At 34.6% G+C, this 6936-nt stretch overlaps 1 non-coding gene across 1 annotated transcript; it reads left to right on the forward strand.

The window, feature by feature from the left end:
* The first annotated feature begins 260 nt into the window (after window positions 1-260).
* On the forward strand, window positions 261-367 carry LOC113705175 (small nucleolar RNA R71). The gene has a single exon (XR_003451823.2). It is a non-coding gene; the product is annotated as a small nucleolar RNA R71 (small nucleolar RNA).
* Window positions 368-6936: the final 6569 nt, after the last annotated feature.

Consider the following 6936-nt stretch of genomic DNA (forward strand, 5'->3'; position numbering starts at 1 on the left):
ATTCTTAATCCTCCAACATTATTGCACTCTCGGATCAAATATTGCCTCGAAAAACGTGTATTCGCTATTCCTTACTAGACGAGCCGCAGAAAAATTAAATTTGCTAACGAGAGACGTTTTAAAAATATAAATGGGACATGGTTCCATGTAAATGGATTTAAAATGGTTGAAATAAATTATTCGAAGTAAACGGGTGAACAAATAATTAAATAAGTCAGTACAATAGAATTAAAGTAGGAAAATTCAGGTCGTCACAGAGAAGCCCATGGTGTGGATATTTTCGAAACAAATCTATAAACTTTTCCCATGCTTCATATAATGATTCACCATCCAATTGACTGAAAGTAGTAATATCCATTCTAAATTTAGCCGTTTTGCCCGGTGAAAAATACTTATTAAAAAATACACTAGACAAATCATCCCAAATAGTGAAAGTATTAGGGGCATGAGAATGTAACTAAATTTTAGCCTTATCCCTCAATGAAAATGGGAACAACCTTAGATTTATAGCATCCTCACTAACTCCATTCATTTTGATTGTATCATATATCTCAAAAAATGTGGCAAGTGTGCATTTGGATCCTCTACAGCATTATCTCCAAATTGATATTGTTGCACCATTTGGATTAATGATGGTTTAATTTCAAAATTATTAGCATTTACCGTCGATCATGCTATACTTGTTTAAGATTCTTGGGTTCTCAGTAGAGCAAAATCCCTAAGAGCTCGCCTATTTGCTTCTTTTTTCGCGATTTCAACCTCAAAAGGTAGCTCTATCTCGAGTCTCTCTATTTGTTGTCGAACCTTTTCTTCTTATTCTTGTGGTGTACGCCTTCTTTGTATACGTAGTGCCTTTTCAATTTTTAGATCAAAAGGTGCGACTATCCGTAAAATCCGGTGTATACACTACAAACAAAAATAAAAGAGATTATGTAGTAATTAATTCACAAAAACTAATAAAAATTCTAACTTAACTAGAAGCAATGTTTAACTAATTAATATAGAGAATTTCTAAATTAATAAACCTTGTTAGGCCCTAATATTTCCGCTCCCCGGCAATGATGCCAAAAATTTGACGGGTTTTTGATATAAGTACAAGTTTAATTCCGAATTACACCTATTTTACTGCAAGCATACAGGTCAAACTAGTAGTTTAGGGTATATATCAGATCGATCCCACAGCAAGCAACTTTGCAAGTACTAGGTCCTTATTTACTCTATGATTTAGACTAATAATCAATCTAAGCAAGAAAAGTTATAATTACTACTAGCTAACTAGTCTTAACTAGATATTTGCAAGGTAACAATGGAAAAAATTCATTAAATACTTGAATCTAGTAATATAGATTCCACTTATGGCATCAAAGATGCAAATAAATATATTTACCTCTCGTTACAACTCTTGTTTAATTAGAGATTCATTTCCAATATTACCAAATATCATTCTCATGATAAAATGGCCTAAAATAGATTAGTTTTCCCTATTCTCATGATGAATAACTAAATCTACTCTTGTTTCTTTCATGAAATACAAGTTTAATCCACTTAAGCATATCTCTATTCTCATGAGAATACTACTCAAGTTCTATTTTTGTTGTTCCATCATTATTACCAACTTTTATTGAATAATAACAACTAAAAACTTGCTATTGGTGATCAAGCAACACAAGTTATAAGCATGCATAAATAGTCAAGTTAATACAAGGTGTAACAAGTGTAAATCATATTCAGTTCATATCAAGTAGTCATAAGTTCATCTACTCCCTAGATCTAAAAATTTAGCTACTCATATAATATATCACAAGAAAGAACATTGCTTCATTGCATGAACAAATAATGAATCACATGTAAAAGATAGATAAAGAAAGCTTAACCAAGATTAGTGAAGAACCTCCCAATGATCTTCTATATCTTCAACAAATGAGTTGTACAATGAAGTCTCCACTTATTCTCACAAAAGTTCAAGCTAGAGAGAACAGAACAAGACTAACCACTAAGTTCTAATGCTAAAATCTGATCATAATTACTTCTAAAAATGTCCTATTCTCCCTTTTTAATGATTCTTACATCCCTTGTGTTAAGAGAGTCAAAAAATGGCTTTTGGACAAGACATAAAACTCCTTTTTTCTTTTAAAAAGTCCCTTAAACATGTGCAGTCGAAATTCTTGTCTGGAGTAGAGTTGGAAAGTAGTGTCAAAATAGATCAAGTGGCTGAGCAAGTTGCAAAAATCAGGTGAGAATACGCGACCTTAAAATACACGACTTCAGCTCACTTATTCAAGGGTCGTGTATTCACTTCTGTGAATTTGGCATCATTTCATCTGCTATTTTCTCAATGATGGATGTGGAACTAGCTCTTTTACAAACCATGAAAGTTGAAGCGCTTTGAGTTAGCTTTCCAATGCTTTAAAAATCATCCAATTTGGAGATCTGTGGACTAAGAAATAACCAAACCACCCTCAACTGGTCAGAGCTCTATTTTAGCTTTTGACCATGCACATATACTTCTGTATTTTGACTTTTTGACAAGGAAAATACTGAACTGTATTTTGATGTCTTCATGCCAAATGTATATCTATCTCTTACCTTCAAAATGGTATAAGAATCACCTCAATCCGAGACTTGTAACTCAAGATATAGCCAAAATAATATAAGGTGTCAAAACTTTCTTCACTTGCATTTTTTCCTTTGAATGTTTTGCACTTCATGTCTTCTTTAAACCACTTCAAATCATCAATAATCATCCAATTCCCTTCTCAATTCATGCCATTTGATAATTGAATCATTAAACCTATAAAAACATGAAGTTTTCACCATTAAAATCCATAGAAATGTAATTTTTACCACTTAAACCATAAAATGTATATTTTCACTAAAATTGTAGTTAATTAGCTCTAAAACTAAATAAAACACATCAAAACTAATCAATAAAATACTAAAAACACGTAAAATATACTCTTATCAGCTTGATTACCATTTACAAGCCATTTTAGTTGTTGTTATAAAAATTATTGACAATAATGGAATATGAATGAACGGAACCTAAGGAGTAGACATATGAAAGCAGTGGTGCACTTAGGTAGATGTTTATGACATTTCTTGTGCTTGATCTAGTTTATATTTGAGATTTCACCACGAAAGTAGGGAAACTCTAGTGTAGGCTATGTTCGGTTCATTGGAGAAAGCGAGTTCCGATGGTTTGAGTGCAATGCATCCTTAGCAAGACTAAAGCACGAGTGATAGTTAGCTAATTCATCCATAATTAGGTACATTTAGCGGATTCTATACCCTAGAACACTTGTGTTTAGTTGAGCTATTTCGAGTTGTTAATTTGCATTGCATTACTTTAGCATTTTAGCTGATTAAACTAGTTAAAATTCTTGATAAGTTTAGATAATAGAGTGAACTAAAAACCTTGGTAGTTGAAGGTGATTCCCTATGGGATCGATCCTAATTCCCTAGTACTACTAACTATGATATGTATACTTGCAGTAAACGAGGGATTTATGCTAAAATTTAGAGTGTAGGTATAAGCCTCTACAAGTTTTTGCCACCGTTTTCGGGAATCATGGCAATATTAAGACTAAGTGAGTTTCATTAATGTAAATATCTGTTAGTTAGTGGGTAGAGTAGCTTGTTTATTTGTTTTATTTAGCTTGTTTAGTTGTGGTACAATTTTCTTCATTTTGGTCTTTGTAGTGCATACACCATGCGCACGCACAACGGTTCCTTTGGATCCAGAAATTGAAAGGACTCTAAGGCGACAATGTAGACACCAAAATTTTAGTTTTATTTATTTATTTATTCTTTTATTTATTTATTTTAGGTGATTTATGTTTGTTTATTTATTTTTATTGCTTGCTTAGTTTATCTTATTCTCATTTTGTTAAAAAAATTATTTTTGTTTTAATTAATCCACTGGAAAAGAAAAGAAAAATCATTCAGTCAGAAAAATTTTAGCATTTTTGTTTTTATCTTTCATTCTTAGTTTTTATCCATTTTTACTTGATTTTACTTAAATCGTTATTGTGGTTATTTTGTTTCTTTAAATGATTCATTGGAAAGAAAATGAGAAATTGAAAAAAAAAAAAAAACGCTGAAATTCCTAAATAAGCAGCGTACCAACAGAATGCAAGAAACAAAAATGCAGTTTTCTTCCAGTGGGTTTTCCGGTCATTCTGCCCGATATTTTGCTCCATCGGATTAGCATAGTACAAGGCCATTTGACCCTTCATCCGGCAACTCAAAATTCTGGAAAGCAAAAGCCATCTAAAGGCTCACGGAGGGCCACAGAAAAATGCAGAAAAGGGAACCGTAGATGTTAGGTTTGAGGGATGGCTGATGCCTATATAAAGCCATGAAGTTGGAGAGGTTCGGAAGGACGGCTGGGTGAGACCGAGAGGAGAGCACTTAGTGACGGCTGAGAAGAAACCAGAGAGAGAGAGTTGGGGGTTTGAAAAAAAAAGGGGCTGAGGGAGAGTGAAAGAGAGGGAGCCGAGAGTGAGCGAGAGTTTTCTGGCTGAGAGGGAAGTGAGATTGAGAGAGGGAAGGCAGAAACAAGGACGAACTGGGAGTGAAGTTGAGAAGAGAAGAATCTGGTGTCATTTGAGACCGCCGCTACCTACTGGAATCAACCACCGTTGCTGCTTGCTGTCGTCCGTCACCAAAGAGGATACTGTAAGTTTTTGCCTTTTCTTATAGACAGCTTCTAAACTATGAGAATCACAAGTTTATTTGGTATTCTTGATGACTGATGTCGAAGTTCCTTTCGTGAGTATGGACTTTCGTTTTTGGGTCCTTAGATTAAGAGTTTGCTGCAACAAGATTGAATCTTTCGACTTGTTGCAGCAGTTCAGGCAAGTCAGCTTCCTTTTCTTTGTTTTGCTGCAGCAGTTACTCATTTGACTTGTTTTGTTTGTTGTCTGTACGTGGGTCAAATACCATGAGCAACCTCTGGTTGGTGTTAAAATGTGTCCGGGAAAATTTTTTAGCTTTGAAACTAATGAGTGAATCTGAGGTCTGACGAACTCCTCCTCTGCTCAGTTTTCATCAGATCTTATGGCCATTCTCTGCCTTGTTTCCCTTCGTTTGCATGAGTAGTTTTTTGTGCGTGATAAATGTTGAGTTTGAAGCCTTGTTTAAGATGTTTGGTGACTAGTAAGAAGCATTTGCAGAAATCCAGAAATCAAGAAAAAAAAAAAAACCCTCTGCGTGAAAATATGCATCCTCATTGCAAGTTTTTTTTCCTTTGCATTTTTGCTGCAATCTTCACGCCTATTGTACTTCCGAATCTGTCGGGGGGAGAGGGATCTTGAATCCTTGGTCTGTTTGGCATTGTATAATCTTGTTGGGTTGAGTTTTGTGGGATTAGTTGACAGATTTTGCATGATTATTTGGGGATAATATTCATGGCTATTCTTCTGGGTATGTGGAAGCCGACAGATTGCAGAAAATCTTGCCAAAGCTGGCATGCTTGAGATGATCAAATTTCTGTGATTTTATTGCTTATGATCTTCTTGTACCGACCTAGCTCTGTCCCTCATACCTTAAGGTTTTTTTTGTGTTGCATGAAATGGTCACTCCCATGTTTGCTAGAACCATCTCTTGCCCAAATGCTGTTCAGTTTGCAGCTTTATAGCTCATGAAGCCGTTGCACAGCAACCCATCTGATCCACACACCATTCACATTTGTTAAACATTCATTTGGGTTGTAATTGTATCCTCGTATCAGTGTCCCATTCCTTTGTTTCATCATGTTAGTTTCCCAAGTGTATGAAGAAAAGCTGCATTTCATTCTTATGTCTTTTGCTGCTTTTTTCTTTTTCACGCAAACAGCCCACAAAGCTGGGTTTTCATCACCTTGTTTGCATACTCAATCTTGTGTCAATGGAGGTTATAGAAGAATGGATGCAGCGTGGGCTTTGTTCAAACCTTTGCCATTTTTGCTGGTTTGCTAAAAAAAAAACAGCAACTTCGGCCATGCCGAAGTTTATTGCAGAATGCTTGTTTGATTTGTATCGTAGGACGTTGCATGGAATTTGCATGCAAAATAACTTCTAAAAATAGCAAATCAACCTGACATGTTTCACCTCGTTCTATAAAGGCCCAATTATGTCCTGATTTCTTGCAATTGGGTCCTAAAGTAATTGCAATTTCAACTATTACTTGACCATTTCATTACTTATGGACCTTTGAAGTTCCCAAAATATTTCAATTGGCCTTGAATGATTGGTTAATGGTTGCTATTGGGTCCTTAGTAGTTTTTCTATTTTAGAAATTTGATCAATAATTTACTTTTTCTTTAAAATTATGCACTATTTGATTTCATTTAAGTTCCAATTGGGAAGGATTTGGGGATTTTGTTTATACTTTACTATTTAATTGGTGCCTTGACCCTTTTATTGTTTTAAAGCCACTTTTTTTTCCTTCATTTGATTACCATTGCGAGGGAGGTACACTCTATCCCTTATTTTTGCTTTATTTGACCCTATGTGTACTTATGTGATTTATGTGTTAATTGCATGTCCTTTGTGAATGTTTTCATTTTATTTATTTATTTTTCGCTTTATTTGCTTAATTTCGTATATTTATTTAAGTTCCTTTTTTATCATTTAAAAGGCACTTGAATGCCAATTTGTAATAGTTAGGTATTTCTTGCAACTATTTATTTTATTTCCCCCTTTTAGATTGTAGTAGGCTTCCCCCTAAAAATGTAATAGTTAGGGCCTTAATTGCCTTATGTGTTTTGCATGCTTAGGTGCTATGTGTTTAATCGCTTTCTTAGGCTTTGGCATCTAGATATGCATGCTTACGTGTTATGTGAATTACGTGCTCACATGCCTACTTGTTTTAACCATGCCTATTGATTATATATGGTGGATATAGATGCACGTCACCGTGGCTAGTCCAATGCTAGTCATGGCCTTCCTCTCGAGT

This window comes from Coffea arabica, chromosome 8e (assembly GCF_036785885.1).
Source record: "Coffea arabica cultivar ET-39 chromosome 8e, Coffea Arabica ET-39 HiFi, whole genome shotgun sequence".
NCBI classification, from domain to species: domain Eukaryota; kingdom Viridiplantae; phylum Streptophyta; class Magnoliopsida; order Gentianales; family Rubiaceae; genus Coffea; species Coffea arabica.